At 49.8% G+C, this 19704-nt stretch overlaps 1 protein-coding gene across 2 annotated transcripts in view; it reads right to left on the bottom strand.

Annotated features, from left to right (window-relative positions):
* Positions 1-19704, bottom strand: part of ABAT (4-aminobutyrate aminotransferase) — an 84625-nt gene that overhangs the window by 51697 nt on the left and 13224 nt on the right. Inside the window, exon 1 of one of the 2 annotated variants that reach the window (XM_081820061.1) lies at positions 3859-4200. The exons of the other annotated variant lie outside the window; for it this stretch is intronic. The gene's annotated coding sequence lies outside the window, so the exon portion shown is untranslated. Of the gene's footprint in view, positions 1-3858; positions 4201-19704 lie in introns of those variants that run through there. 2 annotated transcript variants of the gene reach the window in all.

Genomic DNA, 19704 nt, shown 5'->3' on the forward strand with positions numbered 1-19704 from the left:
ACTGGGGATCCATCCACCTGCTCAGGACTGAGACCACCCCCCGCTTTCACAGCTGGCTCTCAGGATAGCTTTTCAAGCATGTAAACATCTGGCTCACAACACCAGAGAGCCGTGAGAGAATTTATAAATACTCCCTGTCTACATTCTTTCCTGATCACTCTGAAGAGCTATAACATCAAGGTGGGGAAAGAAACACTAAACAAACAAAGAAAACACAAGAGGCTGGTTCCAGCCCCTTGGTGTGGACTCCGGAGGCTCGGTGTTTAAGGGTCAGGGGCCTGCCCTGTGTCACACAGCTCGGAAGCCACAGGACCAGGCTTCAAACCCAGGTCTGCGAGACTCTGTGGCTGGTTCCGTTCTGCTTCCCTGCACAGAGAAGGTAAGCAAAGGGCCCAGGTTCACCCGACAAAGAAGGGTCAGTGATCTGGGATTTTAATTCCTGAGTTAGTTCTTCTGATTCCAAGTTCAGTGTTCCTTCTGTCCACTGGGTGCCTTGCAAATATATTTAAGCCACTCGACAAACTCTTGGAGGTATAAAAATCAGTACCTTGGGGCATTTCAAGAAGGAAGGGAAGAGGAAAAAAAGGCTGCCCAGCAGCAATGACCCCACCAGAGAGAGAGGTGCCGGATGGATTTTGTGGGGAGACGTGGGTCTAAGCTAGAGCATCAGGGCTGGAGTCTGGTTTAAAAAAAAAAACAACCCTGGAAATTGATCCACTGGGTTGTCATCTGCTGGCTGGTTTGGTTTAGTCATGATGGAGCAGCAGCTAATCTGGTCGAAGGCAGCGCCGTCCAACAGAAATATAATGTGAGCCTCAAATGAGACCCATATAAGTCGTTTTATACTTTCTAGAGGCCATGCTAAACAAGTAAAATCAGGGGTGCCTGGCTGGCTCAGTCGGTGGAGCATGCAACTCTTGATCTCAGGGTTGTGGGTTCGAGCCCCATGTTGGGTGTAGAGATGACTTAAACATAGAATCTTAAAAAAAGTCAAAACTGGTGAAATCTAGTAATCTTATTTAACCCAACATACCTAAAAATATAATCATCTCAACATGTAATCAATATGATTATTAAGATATTTTACCTTCCTTTTCTTTTTTTGGTACGACATCTTCAAAACCCAGTATAAATTTTGCACCCACGGCACATCTCTATCTGGATGAGCCTCATCTAGGGTGCTTGACTGTCACATGCGGGGAGCGGCCACTGTGCTGGACACTGGAGACTAACCCATGGTGCCGGGGCTGGGCTGGGCCTGAAGTAATGGACGTGCCTGGCTGGGCCTGTCAGAGCTGCGACGCGGTGACAGGGAGTTTAGTCTAAGAGCTGCTGTGCAGACAGGACTGGCGAGGCGATTTGTGGGACCCAGTGCAAAAGTGAATATTCGAAGCCCCTTGTTGAGAAATGATTAAGAACTTCAAGACAGTGACAGTAGAGCATTAAACCAAGCATGGGGAGGGCCCCTGGTGAGCGCGGGCCCTGTGTGACCACATGGGTCACAAGCCCGGGAGGCCGGTCCTGGGTGCAGACGAGAAAGACTCTTCCTGTGCATCCATCCCAGGTGCCGGGACAACACTAACAAGTGTAACCAGCAACAGCAACTACAAACATCTACCGATCGCCATCTCTGGGCCAAGCCCTGTGCTAAGCTCTTTTTTTTTTTTTTAATATTTTATTTATTTTTTTTGTCAGAGAGAGAGAGCACAAGCAGGGGGAGCGGCAGGCAGAGCAGGTAGAGGGAGAAGCAGGCTCTCTGCCAAGTAAGGAGCCCGATGTGGGACTCGATCCCAGAACCCTGGGATCATGACCTGAGCCGAAGGCAGACGCTTACCGACTGAGCCACCCAGGTGTCCCTGTGCTAAGCTCTTTACGTATGATATAGCACCTTCAATTTTCTGAACAATCCTTATAAGTAGTATTACTCTCCATTAACAAAACAAACAAAACAACAGAACAAGAACATTCCATATACCCTCAGCACAAGTGATCTGAGACACAAGTATGCCAAGCGCAGGTAATTTCTCACTGACACAATGCTACTACCTAAGAGCCCACATTCAAGTTGGCCCTCTTGTCCCTGAAATGTCTTTCGTAGCTGTTCTCTGTGTTCCCGGCGCCACCGCAGGACCGCGCGGCTGCTCAGGGGGCTCCTTGGTCTCTTTTAACCTGGAACCCCATTTCAGCCGTTATGCCTTTTATGACACGGGTACTGTAAGAGTCCAGGCTGCTTGCTCTGTATGTATTTTGTCTTAATCAATATTTTTCTTTCTTTATTCATTTGACAGAGAGACACAACGAAAGAGGGAACACAAGCAGGGGGAGTGGGAGAGGGAGAAGCAGGCTTCCCGCGGAGCAGGGAGCCCGATGTGGGGCTTGATCCCAGGACCCTGGGATCATAACCTGAGCCGAAGGCAGACGCTTAACCATCTGAGCCACCCAGGTGTCCCTTAATCAATATTTTTCTTAAGATCCTTGTAAAACAGGCTGCAGCTCGTGGGCACATGGAGAAAGGTCTGCAGGGTATGTAATGTCAGGGGTACAAGGTACTGGGGGGCAGGTGGGGGAGGGCGTACAGCACCAGCTCTACTTGAGTGGAAGTTAAAGATTCCCTGGCGGCAGGGACAGAGGAGGTTTAAAGGTGATGAGGGCTTCGGCAGGTGGACCAAGGGGGTGAAGCTGTTGCAAATGGAGGCCACGGCGTAGAGGGACAAGAATGTCATCCTGGAGGACATTCAAGGGCAGCAGTCCTCTGAGGGTGAGGGAACCGCGCCAGGGGACCGGGGTCTGTCCCTCCTTGGCCTGCAGCCTTCCTGAGGCCGTGCCCGTCTCTGGCCCCGTCCTCTTCCCCAAGGCGCCCTGGGAGTGGCCAGGCTGCAGTCAGCATTCACCTAGAGCAGCTGGCCGCCAAGCCTCCCCAGTGTTCAGGGTCAGGCGAAGCACGGATTCCCTTCCCCGGGTGGTGTGGCCCCCGGCTCTCACACACTAACTACAAAACGGCAAGTCATCCGGATTCCCACATCTCACCCTGCAAGTGAAATTTTGCTTTCTAAACCTGCTTCCTTCTCGCCACCTCTCAGGGCATGGGCTGCCACCATGGAAAAAAAACAAAAACAAAACAAAACTCAAAATGAACTTCTGATAGACCTCAGAAGTGTGAGATGTGAGGGGAGTCGCCATCCAAAGCTCCCTCCTACCTGCTCTTGGCATGGGCCATCCTGGCTGTCAAGCAAGAGATTCTCATGGCAAACTCCGGTCTCCTGGAGGGTGAAGCAAAGTGCCCCCGATGGCGACCCCCCTCCCCCCGCCCCAGCCTTCCATTCCCGAGTTTCAAAGAGACAGGTGTATGTGCGTGTGTGCTGTCTGAGCCCTCAGAACAGAAAGGAAGGATTCATTTTAGTGCTTGAGCAAAAATACCTTTTCAAGGTGACCCTCACTTCATTTCCTGGGGACAGAAGGCAGACGTGTGTAGAAATGCTTCTGCAAGCCCGCAGGCAAAAACGAATCCCTTATCTGTCATTTTAATACCATTTTTGTTTATTTTGTTCCCACTTGATTTAAAAATTTTTTTTTCTTCTCCCTCCCCCTCTGTTCCCACTTTAAAGGGGCTCATCCCACTGTGCTCCCTCCACTAAGTGTCCTTGAAAAATCTGTCATATACAGTTGTGTGTCCTTCAGACCAAAAGCCATACACAGGCGCACTTGCACACAAGTGCACAGGTACACACATGGGCACACACGCTAGCGTAACAGCCACTGACACATGTTGAGACACACCTCCATACACCAGTAGATACGTGCAAATACATATCAAGCACACACACACACACACACACACACACACAGGTCTTCACTCACAGTGCCTGGTAGTCAGGGTCTTGCAGCAAGGCCAGCTCCTGCCTGCTTAAAACGCCTCCTCTATGCCATTCTGCAGAGTCCCAGGGATGACACAGGCTGGACTCATCCTAAGAGGTGCCTCCGGGTACCAGCTCCCCCTCGGGAGGATGCTCTGGACTTCCAAGCAGTCCCCGAAACATGGGCTCAGGTACAGTAGGGAGGAAAAGAGCCTCAGAACCAAAGGAGGTTTGGGCAAAGGATGCTCTCAGCCAGTTCCCAGCAAGTGCTAAAGGCAGGGGGATGGAGAGGGGGTGAAGGATGAAGGAGGGAAGAGAGTGAGAGGCTGAGAGGTAGCTTCTCAAAGAGGTTTCAGGCAGAAACAGAAAGGAAAAGATCCACAGAGAAACAAAGACACACAGAGACTGAAAAAAAAAAAAAGAGAGATAAACACACATAGAAAAATAGAACATGGACTGTTTAAAAAGACGTTTTAAGCCCAGCTCAGTTGAGACCGGAAGGATGAGCCCCCTGACCTGGGACCTTCTGAAATAGGCTCTCTGCCAGCCCCCCACCTTCTCCTTCCAGGGGCATGTTCCTAGATATTTCTCTCATAGGCTCGGGACCCCTGGAGTACAAAGCAGTGATCCAAGGTTTGGGATTTCTCAATGCCCCGCCCCCTGCAGCTCTCCTATGGGGGAGGCACAGCAGATCCTGCCTGTGGCATGGCCTCAGACATGAAGGGGCTCTGAGGGGCGCCAAGTCATCTCCAAGACCCCTAGGGGCTAGAGGGGCATCTCTGGCTCTGACCATCCACGTGACCTCCTCTCTGGGTGGGGGGTTTGGGGCATCGATTACTTTAGCACCCCCCCCAAGTATAGCTCAAGCTAGGGTCAATGCCTGTCCACGGGGTGCCCAGGAGAGGAAGCGGGGATGGTTGGTTGCAAGATGGGGAGGGGAGAAGGAGGAAGGAGGGGGGACACAAAGCTTTTGGTCATGTGCTGCTCATCAGTTGCCATGACGATAGCAAGGGGGTGGGGGCACCCGGATGGGAGGCTGCAAGAGACATGTTGGTTCTAAATCACCGTGACAGTACTTCAGTTGAGCTATTACGCTGTTGCTGTGGCAACCAATGGGATCAAATCGCAAAGGAAATCTATAATTATTACAAGCCAGATACCAACGAACTTGGCGCAGTAATCAGCTCATTAGGGCAATTCAACGTTAAATCCAGGAGGGAGGTACGCCGACCCCCAGCCCCCAACTCTGGGAAGAATAAAGCCAAAGAAACTCTGTAAGGCAGATCTGTTGGTGCCACAGATGGGAACCCAGAAGGCTCTCTTGGCCAAATGAGGAATACATATTAAGTGAAACCACATGAAATTGCCAACATTTGACCTTTGAAAAACATTTTCCGGGCGCCTGGGTGGCTCAGTTGGTTAAGCGACTGCCTTTGGCTCAGGTCATGATCCAGGAGTCCCTGGATCGAGTTCCGCATCGGGCTCCCTGCTCGGCAGGGAGCCTGCTTCTCCCTCTGACCCTCCCCCCTCTCATGTGCTCTCTCTCTCTCATTCTCTCTGTCTCAAATAAATAAATAAAATCTTAAAAAAAAAAAAGAAAAACATTTTCCATGAATTTACTGTGGCAATTTCCACCCTAGAGAAACACTGAATTTGACAGTGAATACCTGTATGCTGCCTCCACCCCCAGCTCCTGATGATCCCATTGTACCATGCTCACTTTATCACACATCTACCCTGCTATCCATCCGTTAATCCTCTCTGTTTCTGATGCATTTCAAAGTAAATTGCAGACATCGTGATGTGCCTTTCCCCCTCAAATACTTTAGCCTGCATAAAACTAAGTATTTTGTCATTTTTGAACAACAGAGGCAGAAATTTCATATGGTTCAATCTAAACAGAATAGAGTCTAGATTTTGTCTGTCATCCATCTGCCCATCTGTCCATCCATCCATCTCTCTATCCATCCTTCTGACCATCTACCCACCCACCCATCCATTTTCTCTTCCATTCATCCATCCACCTGTCTGTCTGTCCATCCATCCACCTATCCACCCACCCATCCACCTGTTTGTCCATCCATCTGTCCATCCATCCACCCACCCACCCATCCATCCATGCACTCCAGGGAGAGCTCAGGCACACTCACAATTTCCACAAAAGATTCACCATCCCCAAATCTTCCTCCCCGGGCCAGTAGATACAGCCAACAGGATGTCCTGCATATTGAGCTCAGTAGGATCTCAGCTAAAACCATCGTTTTCCCTTCACATACTTACTCCCTTTCCTATGTGCAGCATCTCAGTAAACAGACTCAATTTGTTCAAGTCGGAAACCCGAGACCCATGCTTGGTTCCTCTGTCTGGTTACCTTCGCTCAGCACCACACTCTGGATTTGGCCTCCACTGTAGCTCTAGCCTCCACCCTCCCCTCTCTTACTCTTCTCCTGGTTCAGGTACCCAGTGTCCTAGTTGGAGAGCTGCCCCAGCCTCCCAGCGGCCACCTCACCCTCCCTCTCTTTTTCCACACTGACCTCCCATCATGAACTATCTGGGCATGTTGACAGTGTGGGGAAACGGGCACCTCACACATTGCTGGTGGGGCTATACATTTATACACATACCTTGGAGAGCATTTTTATCAAAATCTATAAACTTTTAAATGCACCAACCACTTTTTTGCAGCATCATTCTATTTGAAGGAATTTGCCTCATTGATATAAATGGAAAGCAACCTAAATGTCCATCACTGGGAACTGGTTAAATAAATTTTGGTGCATCCGTAACACAGAATAACATTCATCCGATAGAGAATGAGGTAGTGCTTTATGTACTGACAAGAGAAAGTGTTCAACCTATTAAGTTAAAGCACGTTGCAATGCAGCATGTAGGGGGCAAGGTCTCCTGTGTCCCCAGCAGCTTCTACACTTGGGCACCAGGTTGGTTTGAGACAGAAGTCGGTGCCAGTGCGTCCAGGGAGCACGGCTTCGTGAGCTGTGACAACACTGTTCTCCACCAGGCTGGAGACCAAGAGGCCAGGGGTGCCTTTCCTGACCTTCCAGTCTGCCTCAGTAACACACAGCACCACATCTGCTCTACCAGGCAAGGTTGCCCTGCAGGCTGCTGGGCTGTATTAGGTGTTGGTCTTCTCTCTGGTTCAGGGGACGCCTGTGGACGCCTGTGGACACCATCTGACTGGAGGGGAAGTGAGACTGAAACCTGCCTCTGGAAGACTTTGCAAGTTTCTGGAAAGCACAAGGTTGATAGGAGAACACCTGGTTTCCAGTTCCTGCTCCGACCCTGAAGGGCTCCTGGGCCTCTGTCTCTCCAGCTCTATGAGGGGCTGACTATACCTCCCAGGGTCGTTCTGAAAGGTCAAACGTGGCGACGGGGGTGAAAACAGCATGCCAAGGTCAGCTTGCTAAACCACTGAAAGGTAGTTATGAATGCATCTTCAGGGCCTATTCAGCCACCTTGGAATGCTAAGCCCACCGAGCAAGTATTTCTGTCTGAGCACCTATCCTGTGCTGAGGACACAGCTCAGCACTTCACAAACACAGTTTCATTTAAGCCTCAAAACTCTTTGGTGGTAGGGATTTTTGCTCCCACTTTGCAGATGAGAAAGCCGAGGTGCACAGAGGTTAAGGGACTTCCCTAGTAGCATCCAGAGCGTGGTGCTACCCAGATTAAGTCCCTAAATCTTTCTTCCTTCTTTTTTTAAATAAAAATTTATTTATTTATTTATTTGAGAGAGAGGGCATGTGCATGAGTGGTGGTGGGGGGACAGAGGGACAGGGATAAGCAGACTCCCCACTGAGTGGGGAGCCCTACGTGGGGCTTAATCCCAGGACCCTGAGATCATGACCTGAGCCAAAGCCAGACACTTCACCGACTCAGCCACCCCGGTGCCCCAAGCCCCTAAATCCTTCTGGCTATAAAGTCCATGCTTTTCCCATTTCTTAATCATTCCTGCATCTTAAGTCATGCCTTTAGATCACTGCTGTCAAAAAGAAATATAAATGCAAGACACAGAAGGAATTTAAAATTTTCTAGTGGCTATATTACCCAAAAAAGGGGAACAGATGAAATTAATGTTAGTTGTATGTTCTATTCAACTTCATATATCAAAAAATCATCATTTCAGAAAATAATCAACATGAAAACTAATCAATGAGATTTTAATATCTTTGGTCCTGCTACATCTTGGAAATCCCATGTGTATTTTATGCTTACAGCACCCGTCAATGCAGATGAGCTACATTTCGGGTGCTCAGGAGCCACATGTGGCTTCCTGGAGAAGGCAGCTTAGTTTATACACTCCTGAAATGAATCCAAACCTTAATGATATTGTCCATCATTTACTAAGTACCTGCTATATGCCTGGCCCTGTTCTGACTAATTATTTCACATATATGAGTTCACTTATTCTCACGACTCTGGGAAGCAGGCGCTCTTACGAGCTACAGAGGAGAAACATGTAGCTCAGGTAGTTTAGGGAACATGCCCAAGATCATAGAGCTAATTACCTACCCAAAGAGCTGGAGTTTGAACCGAAGTTCATCCAGAAACCTAGCCCCTCACAGAGCCACCAACGGATGTCAAATATCCCATTTCAACATGTCAGTCACACGGGTCTGTAAAAATTAAACTCCCGAGAGGAGGATTTGACTTGTGGCACTTAATTTTAAACAATCTGATTAATCAATACATAAGATCATTTAAGCATTAGCTAAAAAGTCTGCAACTTGCTCTGAACTTTGTACCTGCGTGGGATCTTAAGAAATGATAATAAACCAGACAATGAATGCCTCCACCCGTGGGCCTCCTTTTGTCTTGATGGGATGTGAATTAGAGGGACCAGTCAAGTCCAGCATCTACCCCCTCAGAGGAGCTCCCTGTTGGACACAGTGGTGGCTTCGTTCCTTTGTGGGATCGCATGTGGGAAGGCGGGCTGGCTCTCACTTGCCCCTCCTGTTTGGGCCAAATCTGACCTGTGACATGCAAGAACTGGCTGTGTCTCACTGGGGATGGGGATGGGGATGCTGACACTGGTTCTGGGATGATCCTGGCCAGAGCTGAGAGATACGTGCCCTGGAGCTGCCAACATCCCTGACTCCTGGCCAGGATGCACCGGAGCTTAGTCCAGCCAGCTCTTTGGTTCCATAGAATTGCTGCTGCCTCAGAAACGCAGGCTTCACTCTTGCCTCTTGCAAACTCGCTTAGAAGCCAACCACACTTGAGCGCTGACTCCTTGACCTGCCTGGTCATCAGCTGGATGATGAAACCAGAGAAGGGAGTAAGAAAGGGAACTCTGATCTGCGTCTGAAATAGGACTCTGATTCATCCGTTTTTCTCCTTCATTTTCACCGCCTCCTTCAGACCACCATGGTCATCTACTGCTGGGACAGACATCTTCCTGCTCCCGCGCCCTCAGCTTGTCACTTCTCGGCTCAGCGTTGGTTCCAGGCTTTCATGAGGCCTCTGGGACGCTGCCCAAGCAACCCCTGCCTCTGATTCCTGGAAAGCACAGAGCTCTGGGGCCTCAGGGCCTTTGCAATGGACTATTCTTGCTGCCTGGATGGCTTGCCTCATGTCTGCTGGGTCAACTTCCAGGCATGCCTCAGGTTTCAAACATCCTATATTATCTCCTCAGAGAAGCTTTTTCCTTAACCACAGGGAAATAAAAGCATCCACTGTAATTTCTTAGAGTGGTTTCTTGCCACTTACCACCTTTTGCACGTGTATATTCATTTGTGTATCACCTGAATGTATGCCTTCCATGCCATTCCCCATTCCCCAGAGATGCAGTGTGTCCCTAGCAGATGGCACAATGGCTGGCACACACAGTGGTCATGTTCAGTGTCTGCTGAATGAATTCTTACTATTCCCGTCTTACATATAAGAGACCTGAGGGCTTAGAATAAAGGCAACTTGCCCGAATGACACTTCTATTTTTTAAAAAAGTTCTCAATATCCTACTGTGTGCAAAGTCCTAACCCAAAGGGTCTAGAGGCTCTACCAAGAAACGTGGGCAAATGGCTAGTATGCAGAAATAGCATCATTGGCCACAGGAACTATGAAGCCTGCCTCCTCTCTTTAACTGCTTTGTAAAATCGAGGGAGTGTGTTAGGTATAGAGTCAGTTTCCTCTCTTTGAAATGATACCCAGAATGAAAAACCAACTGACCAGGAGTTAAGCTAATGTCTTTCTGATCTCAGGTCTGAAAGTCAGAACATCACCCCTGGCTCTCCAAACAGACCCTGCTGGAGAGTATCTGGGTGCAGATACTTTTTGGAAAACAATGCAGCCACTAGGAATCAAGAGATATTAACTATTTTAGTATATGTGCTGCCAAAGTGAGCTTGAGATATTAACTATTTTAACCCCACATAATTCCACCTCCAGAAATTTAGCTAATGCAAGTAATCATCAACAGAGGAACAGTTCCAAGCTCAGAGATGGTCACAGCAGGGTAGTTTACAAGAGTGGACAGCTGAAAACAATGTAAACAACCAGCAGTAGGGGACCCCTCAAATTAGCTGTGATACAACAGCTTAATTATTTACCGAAAACTATGTAAAAAAGCAGGGAAATGATTTTCGAAGCAATGTAATGAGAGAGAAAGAACCAGGAAATTTTACATGCAGTCTGGCTATAATTTTGTTAAGGCACAAAAACAAAACCATAAACCAGTACATGGGAAAGCAAGGCTTGAAAGAAAGAAACATATTTTCTGTTCAACATTTTTATCTTTCATCTATGGTTGGCGGTCTACTTTTTTGTATTTTCTGAATTATTGTGATGACGTGCATTATTATTATTAGTTTACTCCAATGTTTGGAGGAAAGATGCCTCTCTGGCTTTCTCGAATAATTTACAGAAAGAAGGCATAAGAGGGGTGAGTGCAGCCTCAGTTAATGGCAGGCGAGTGCTTCTAGACATTTAATTATAGGAAAACAACTACTGAATAATTTGACATGGCATTAACACAGAGCCCAGAGGCACTTGAAAATTGATCCGTGTTCGGTGTGGTTTCCAAAGGTGTGGAAAGAGGAGATGAGCTTCCAAATGGACTATAAAAACTACATTAGTTTTCTGGCATTGAACCAGGTCAAACCAGATTCCAATCCCCAGGTGGAAATGCTTACAAGGTGAAAGTGGGTCAACGTCGGCAGGAGTTCAGTCAACACACAACGGGACTTCTCGGCTCATCTCAGGACGGCGGCGGGGGGAGGGGGGAAGGTGGAAGCTCGAGCTTCAGCTCAGAGTCTGGGGGTCTGGAGTTCACACAAGGTCCCAGAAGAGGATACTCTGCCACTTTGCCACCCAGGGACTCAGACTCTAGGCTAGGGGTCTACAAATGCTGGCCAGCTGCCTGATTTTGCAGATAAACATTTCTGGAACACGCAATCATCTGCGGCAGCTACAGCCACCTTTAAGAGCTAGGCTGGCAGAGCGGAGAAGCCATGACAGAAACCGCAGGACCACAGACTGAGGGCATTTACCATCTGGCCCTTTGCACACAGTTCATTGACCTTCCATCCAGGGACTCGCGGCCTTCAAGCTGCAGATCTGTCCCGTCTTCCCAATAACAAACCCATGGTCCGCGTCGGTCCATTCCACAAGGAGTTTGCTTTTTCGAGAGGGCATGCACACCCCGCCGCTTTCCACAGCAGACGGTGTCTGGTTTTTCTGCCAACACGTCGGCAGCGCTGGAGGGGCGTGCTTCTCCAGACTCGGCACCGGCAGTCTCCCTCATTTTGCTGTATTGGCCAGTATTTGTAAGACCCTTTCCCTTGAAATGATTTTGCATTTTAACAAATAAGTTTAAGTAATTTTACATCACTATTCTGTCTGGAAAGCAGTATCACTTGATACAAATAGTCGGTTCCCGTTGAAATGACAGGATGACAACAGAGCTGTGTGGTCACCTGCACCTGGGGCTGGGGGCCCGCACGAGGCTCCAGGCCACCCAACCGTTCCAGGGGCCCCCTCTACAGGATTCCATCTGACCCATCGGTAATCCTGCTGGCTTTGCCTTGGGAACAGATCCAGAATCTGCCCGGTTCTCCCACTGTCACACGTGTCCAAACCCCCAGGGCACCCCCCATGGCCTCCTACCCAGAAGCCAGACAGAAGGATGGGGTATGATCCACTTCCATGACACATGGGCAGCAGGCAAATTCACAGAGACGGAAAGTAGGTTTAAGGTTACTGGTTGCTGGAGTTATTGCTTACTGGTTGCAGAATTTCTATTTGGGGAGACGAAAAGTTTTTGGAACCAGATAGCGGTAAAGGTTGCACATCCCGGTGTATGTAATTCATGCCACTGAATCGTACACTGAAAAATGTCAAATTTGGTGACATATATTTTACCACAATTTGAAAACATTAATAATGTCATATACCCAAACCCACTGAATTGTATGCTTTGAAGGGGTGAATTGTACGATATGTGAATTATGCCACGACAGAACTATTAAACATGAAACAACGTGGCGGAAGTGATGTGGTGCCAGTCCAGGCCTGCCTCCATGGAAGAAGGGACTACCTGGGAGACGTCTGAGCCATGAGATGGAGGCAGGTCCTGGAGGCAGAGCCCCATGGAGAGAGAGGTCAGGAGCACTGTGGTGCCAGGTCTGGGGGTGAAGAAGCCATCTTGGATGTCCAGCCCAGCCGAGCCTTCGGATGATTCCAGCCCCATCTTCACCTGGCCCAGCACTGCACAAAAGACCCAAGCCAGGAGCACCCAACTCAGGCTGGCCAACCCACAGAAGTGGGGGAGATAATGATCATTGTCTGAAGCCACTAAGTTTTAGAGGCTCACAGCGTGGGAGCCATCTGGTAGAGGGAGAGCCCTCGAGGGGTCGCTTGCCACAGGAAGTAAAATACACAAGCTCTGTGTCAAATATTGGCTCTTCTGGTCACTGCCATTAGCTCTGGCAGGTCACTGAAAGTCAGCTTCCTTAAAACAAGGGGCATACCTGCTTTATCAGCTGGTTCTAAGGAGAGACGATACAACCAGGGATGTGCCCCACTTTGTCCACCTCTCTGGCCAACCCCGCTGGGCTGCCTGATCCCCCCAGCTCCCCTCTCTCAGCAAGCTCTGATGGGGCCGGGTTTTAGGGGCCCTGGGCGAGGGGGGGCAAACCTACTGCTAGAGGAGAGCTGTGAGCTCAGCTGCTCTGACCTCCCTCTGGTAGCAGGAACACTCGGGCACACAGAGCGGCTGCTAAGTCCTTGGGACGTGGACATGTCTGTGGATGGGAGCAGCAGAATGACCTTGTACGAGGAAAACCTAAGATCAACAAATGATCATTCCATCTAGGCAGCTGCCCTCTGGGGAAGTAGGCGGTCTTGGGTTTGCTCAGACAGGCCTGTCCGACATGGGTGCCCTCCCATTTGCCTCCCAGGGCACCTGGCTGCTGGGAACACTCCCCCATCTCTCCGGCAATGGTCCCATCAGCTGGTCCGCATCTGCAGACAAGAAGGGCTGGCCTGGACTCCAGGAACACAGATTGCCAATACGCAAAATTATGGAGAGCTCACAGGCAGAGGGCAACCTTCTTCCCTGGAACTCCCCCTGCAAGGTCACACCAGCCTTCTGTGTGTCCAGAGCTGTGCTGAGTCCTGGGCAGAGTGGAATGAGCAATAGGACCCTGAACAACAGAGGTAACGGGCTCTGGGGGTTATGGGCGTGAGCTGGGCCCTGAGACGCAGGTTTGAGTCCAGCCGTGCCTGTAACATGGCTGCAGTCCTGGGTAAGTTACAAAACAAAAGGGAAATAGCCAGAATGGGCAGATTTCGGGCTAATAACTTAAGAAAACTTCTTGCATGGGAATGGGTTCCACTCAGACTCTGGACATCCCCTCTAGGATGCAGGAGAGGGGCTTCAAGCATCCAGGAAGGGGCCTGGTTAGACTGCATCAGCTCAGAGGTCCCTCCCGGCCCCAGGTTCTGAGACTCTGTGCCTGTGTGATTGCCCACTCTCCTGGGGCCGCTGCTGTGCTCCAAGGAATGGCAGGTAACTGATGTCTCAGGCAAACTGCTCCACTCGGTTATCACCGATAGCTGCTGGTGCCTGTGTTCACCACGAGTGCTATTCGTTCAAGACTTAGCAGTGCTCCGTTGTGGGGAAGACTCGTTCCCATTTCGCAGATAGGGAAACTGAGGCTCAGAGTAGTTTAGGCAAAACTCACCCCCACCCTTGTAGCAAATAAGTGGCAGCTGGGATTTGAACCCATGTCTGTCTGGCTGCCTCGCTTTTCCGCAGTCACGAGTATGGTGCTATGGGGTGATTCTACAGAGACAGAGAAGCACAACCTCTACCGTCCTTGGGCTCCTGCAGGAAATGAAAACTCCTGCAAGGCGCCGGCCTCTTATCGCAGCCAATGCGAACCAACCATCTGTTTCCCATTCAGTCGTTTAGCAGAAATCTCTGAGGAGTCCCCCCTCTCTCTCACAATGCCAGCTCAAGTGTACAATGTCTTGTACACTCAGCAACTTTCCCCTACAACCATGTGGCACCGACATGCCACTCTTATTTCCAAAGGACGTTCCCCGGCAAAGCTTGAGGAGCCTGGGAACAAAGAGCTCTGGTCACAAGGACGGATGCTGGTGGCCCCAGTACCAGCCGCTCAGGCTCAATGCCTGGGATCCCTGGCCGAGCGGTGTGGGCAGAAGCCGGCCTGCCAGGCCTTGTGTCCCTGTGAAATACATTGGGGATGGGGAAGTGGTCGGGGAAGTGCAGCATGTGGGTGAAGAAGGGAGAGCAGGCTGTGTCTCCAAACTGGAACTCGAGTGTTAGGATGTGGTGGCCTGCCACATTTTCTTTCTTCTTCTCTGCCTGGGAGCTCCAGATTTCTAAGTTACTCCATGGGTGGCTCAGCCTTCAGAGGGCACCTGCCACGGCCAATTCCAATGGGCCATTCCACTCAAACACAAGTCCCTCTTTTAGCAAAGTGGTGGCAGTGACTGGGAAACGCAAATTTAAAACTCTAAAAGCTGGATAATCAGATCTTGTCCAATCCTCCCTTTTAACAGAGTGAAAAAACAAGGCTCTGAGAAGACAAGGAATTTGTCTGATGCCTCATTGGAGGTTCTAGATGGCAAGGAACAGGACTCCATTTCTAGAGGGTCTGCTGTCTGCCCTGACAACCAAAATCTCACAACAAATTCTGTGAAGCGGGTTCTATCATCTTGCCCATTCTCCAGATGAAGAAGCTGAGGCTCAGAGTCACGTCACTTCCCAATACCCACTGAGTCACCCCCAGTTCTTGGGTCTAAAACCGCATCAGTGTGCAGATATGGGTGCCTGGGACGAAGCCCAGTGAATAAAGCAAATAGATTCTATTTAAAGAAATGATGTGAGGATAATGCTGGTTTCTACCGAGCAATTACTCTGTGTCAGGCACTCTTCTGAGTGTCTCCACATATTACCTCATTTACTCCCCACCACGACCATCACAGTGGATATGATGGTTACCCCCATCTACCCAGCTGAGGTGCAGAGAGGTTAACCGATGAGCTCAAGGTTTTAAGGCTGAGCTGGGGATTGGAACCCGTGGGTGGATGGCATCCACGCTGAGTTTCTGGTTGTGACTACAGATTAGCAAGATGTTACCATTGGGGGAAACTGAGTGCACAGCACACCGAATCTCCCTGTATTATTTCTTACAACTATGCGTGAATCTACAAGGATCTCAAAACAGTAAGCTTACTGGAAAAAGATGAGCAAGATGAAAACAAAAGAAATCCCTCCAAGCAAATTCGGAACCAAAATGTACACGGAACCCTGTCAAGAACTTCTCTGAAAGAGTTTATCCAAATATCCAAATAACATGTTCATGTATTCATTCAACAAACACCCAGCCACGTGTTCATTTTATGCCAGCTCCTGGGATGATGCTGGGGACATGGAAAGGACATATAAAGCCTGTGTCCTCATGGGATTCACAGTTGAGTGCTGGAGAAAGAGAGTGGTAAGCCCCTGTGAGAAGGAGGGCCCCAACAATGACTTCCCCAAAGAGAGGTGGGCACCCTGGTCTGGGGCGGCCAGAGGACCTTCCTCCATGAATGACAGGGGACCTGCCCTAAGCAACAAGAGGCTGCCTCTCTGGGACAGACTGTCCTTGAACTCTATCACTGAAGATGGGAATTTCAAAATTTCAATCACATATAATCTTCACTAAGTTACTTAGACCCTCTGTGCCTGTTTCCTCGTTTGTAAGATGTTGATGAGAACAGGAAGTACCTTGGGGGTTAAATAATAATACCTGTAAAGTGCTCGGAACAGAGGTTAGTCAAAGGGTTTCATTTGCCCTTTTGTTCCCTGTGAAAATCAGAGCTGTGCGCTGCCCCCTGCATCGCCCCCATAGCAAGCCCTGACAGCAAGGGCAGCGAGCTTCGTGTGTGGATGTCCCTGAGCCCTGCAGCTGGCTCTGTTCATTCACACCAGTGACAGGATGTAGAGGGGGTCCCTGCAGTCCCCCAGCTGAGCCTTGGCAGGACCTTCCCAGCAACCCCGGTGCCTGGGAGGAGACCATGCCTCATTTCATAACCTTCTCCAGGTTAAAGACTATCAGTCCCAGGAAAATTCGGTTACCATCTACTACCTCCTACGACATACCTTCGGCTCCTTCAAAGGTCTTAATCAAGCGAATCTCTCCCGAACTGCACTGGGGAAAGTGTTTATCCAGTTGCACAGGGCAGTGGAACCCCTATACAAAGGGCAAGGAGAGGCTTGCACACTTGCTCCTTCCCTCAAGATAAACGTGCAGACAGCTCCCCTGGACGAACACAGTGACCTTTGGCACACCGCGCTGAGCAGCATGGCCTGAGTTTATGAACATTCCTCATTCCCAGAAGAAGGGCAAGAATATGGTATGGCAGGTGCTCAGGGCTTCAGGCCCCTGTAGGGGATTTTTCTCCACTTCCCCCATCAACCCAGGGGCGAATCTGCACTATTAGAAGCAGACTGGAATGCAGAATCTGGAGTGGTGAGTTTCAAAATTGATGCCGGGTTCAGTGGCCCCCTCCTTACTGATGTTATCTTAAGCATTCTACTGACTCCAACGCAGAGCTCCCATCCTAGTGGGAGAACCCCCAGAAACTCCCTGAGAACCAATCACCAGTAACAAGGAGGCATAGAGAGAGATGTGCTCCCCAATGCAAACGGCCTCTGAAAACTCTAGAAAGGGTATGGAAAAGGCGTGCTTTTAAGCAGAGTCTCTCCACCTTAGCACTATGGATTTTGCGGGCCAGGTCCTTCTGTGTCGTGTGTGGTGGGGGCTGCCCTGTGCCCTGCAGGATGGTTAGTGACAGCCCTGGCTTCTGCTCACTAGGTGCCAATGTTGCTGCCTCCCCCCAACCCCCTGCAGGCTGTGACATCCTAAGGTGTCTCCAGACCTTGACAAATGTCCTCTAGCGTGGGAGGAGGGGCAGGGCACAGTCGCCCTGGTGGAAATCTCCTCCTCTTAAGGAACAATGACAGGTCATCCCCTCCAAGGGACCCACAGAGCAGTTCAAACTCCAGCTCCTGAGCTTGGTTTCTGGGGAGCAGGGGCAAGTTTGGTCATGGCCCTTCCTCTGTAAAATGGGTCTGAAATCATGTCACGGGGTTGTGAGGGAGTTCCCGAGAGGGTGCTCGCAGCAAGCACACGGACTGCCAAGCACAGCCTAGATGCTCAGGCCACAGAGCGTGCGCTGACACAAGGAGCATGGTCCAGCAGAGGTAAGGGACACGCAGAAATCTGTATTCTGCTGGATTTTTACCCCTGACCTATCCCACTATAGGGGGGAATGCCAATCCTTATTCCCAGACTGCACCATCTCTCCAGGCTCTGAAACCTCCCTGGGGCTCCCGGCTGCTTTGTTCTCTTGCCAACAAATTCCTGCCTTGAAAACTCCCAAGGAACACAACAGATGCCTGGATTCATGAAAACAACAGCAATCTTGTCGGCTGCGTCTGGATCTCTCATCCCGAAACAGAGATGGACCCGTTTTAATGAGATTTTGAGCACTGGTGTATATAGATCTCTTCCCCACCTCCCAATTCTGTAAAAACCCAGCAGACATACATCTTGATTAAAACCTTCTCAATTACCCCACTTAGAAAGAACTCAAACCCCATACTGGCTACCAAATTAAAACGGCAGTGCCAAGAGCAGGATTGGGGGTCTTAGGCCTAGATGCTCCTCCATGCAGCTCAGGGTATGCATCTGGGGACATTTTAGAATCCTGACTCAGAACAGTGCTGTAAGGATGCCGGAGAAGTTCTTCAACAGTCTGACCCACTCCTTATTTTGAAAAGAAAAAAACAGTACCGGGGCGCCTGGGTGGCTCAGTCAGTTAAGCGTCTGCCTTCAGCTCAGGTCATGATCCCAGGGTCCTGGGATGGAGCCCCGCATCGGGGTCTCTGCTCAGCAGGGAGCCTGCTTCTCCCTCTCCCTCTGCCTGCCGCTCTGGCTACTTGTGATCTCTCTCTCTCTGTCAAATAAATAAATAAAATCTTAAAAAAAAAAATCACTCAAGTTTAGAAATTAAATTTGTCGAGAGCTGGAAACTATCATATTTGTCCCTTGGAAGCTGTGTGGTCTTAGGCAAGTGGCTTAGGCTCTCTGAGCTTCCGTTTTCTCATCCATGGACTGAGGATACCAGCACCTCCCCAGGGTGATGAGTAGGGATGATGATGAAGAGCGAGAGGAACAGTTCCAGCCCGTGGCACGGCGTCTGGCTCCAGGCCCGTCCCAGGAGGGCCCAGCTGGCAAGACATGGTTGCCAGGCTGGGGGCAGAAGGCTGTGCCAGGCAGACCTGTGTGGAGGAGGAGCTGTCCCTTCCGCGGCTGGCAAAACCCAAGTGCTCGGTGCCAGATGCTGCAGGATGAGGCTAAATGAACAGAGGTGTCACTCCAGAGGTTGCTGCACATTTTCTCCTGCAAAGAAGCAACCCTAAGTGTGCTGGAAGGGCTCTCGGGACTGTTCTTAATCTGGAAGATTCAAGGCGACTCCTGCTATTTGCTCAGGATAATTGTTTTTCTTTCTTAAAGATTTTATTTATTTATTTGACAGAGAGAGCACAAGCAGGGGGAGAGGGAGAGGGAGAAGCAGATTCCCTGCTGAGCAGGGAGCCTGATGTGGGACTCAATCCCAGGACCCTGGGATCATGACCTGAGCCGAAGGCAGCTGCTTAACCGACTGAGCCACCCAGGTACCCTGCTCAGGATAATTGTTAATGATGGTACAAAAACCAGCCCATGAACATGGTTCAAAGGCCTGGAGGTCCGGGCCCGCTCACCGTTCTAATTTCCACATGTACCACCTTTCCCTCCCTCTGTGTTCTCCCATTTCGATCTGGTATCTGTCTCATGTAGGCTTCTGCCTCAGAGCCCTTGCAGATGCTATTCCCACTACCCCAGATACTTTTCCCTTGCTTCTGATTCCTTAATTCCTATACAACTCATGACACACCTCTTCCAGGAAGCCTTCCCTGACCCTCTCCCTCTAGATCAAATTCTCCTCTTCACATACTGTAAGACCCACAGGCCTCTCCCTTTTGTGGGCACCGCCACACTGTCATGGCGTCTCTATTTCTATAGCTATTTGGTTCATGTCTGGCTGCTTACAAGACAGCAGAACTCTTTACGCTGTGTTTATACTTAAAATCATATCCCCAACATTACACTGTCTGGGACCACACTGGGCCCTCAGTAGATTTTTGTTAAATTGTTAGTAGCAGTCCCTTTAGAGGGCAATCTGGCACGTTCTATCACACTCCAAGGCTACCGTGGTTAAGATGACATGGTGTGGGGGCAAAGACAAACACCAATGCAACAGAACAGAGAACAGAAGA

Source organism: Leptonychotes weddellii, chromosome 5 (assembly GCF_054177405.1).
Source record: "Leptonychotes weddellii isolate Sample4059 chromosome 5, ASM5417740v2, whole genome shotgun sequence".
Lineage (NCBI taxonomy): Eukaryota > Metazoa > Chordata > Mammalia > Carnivora > Phocidae > Leptonychotes > Leptonychotes weddellii.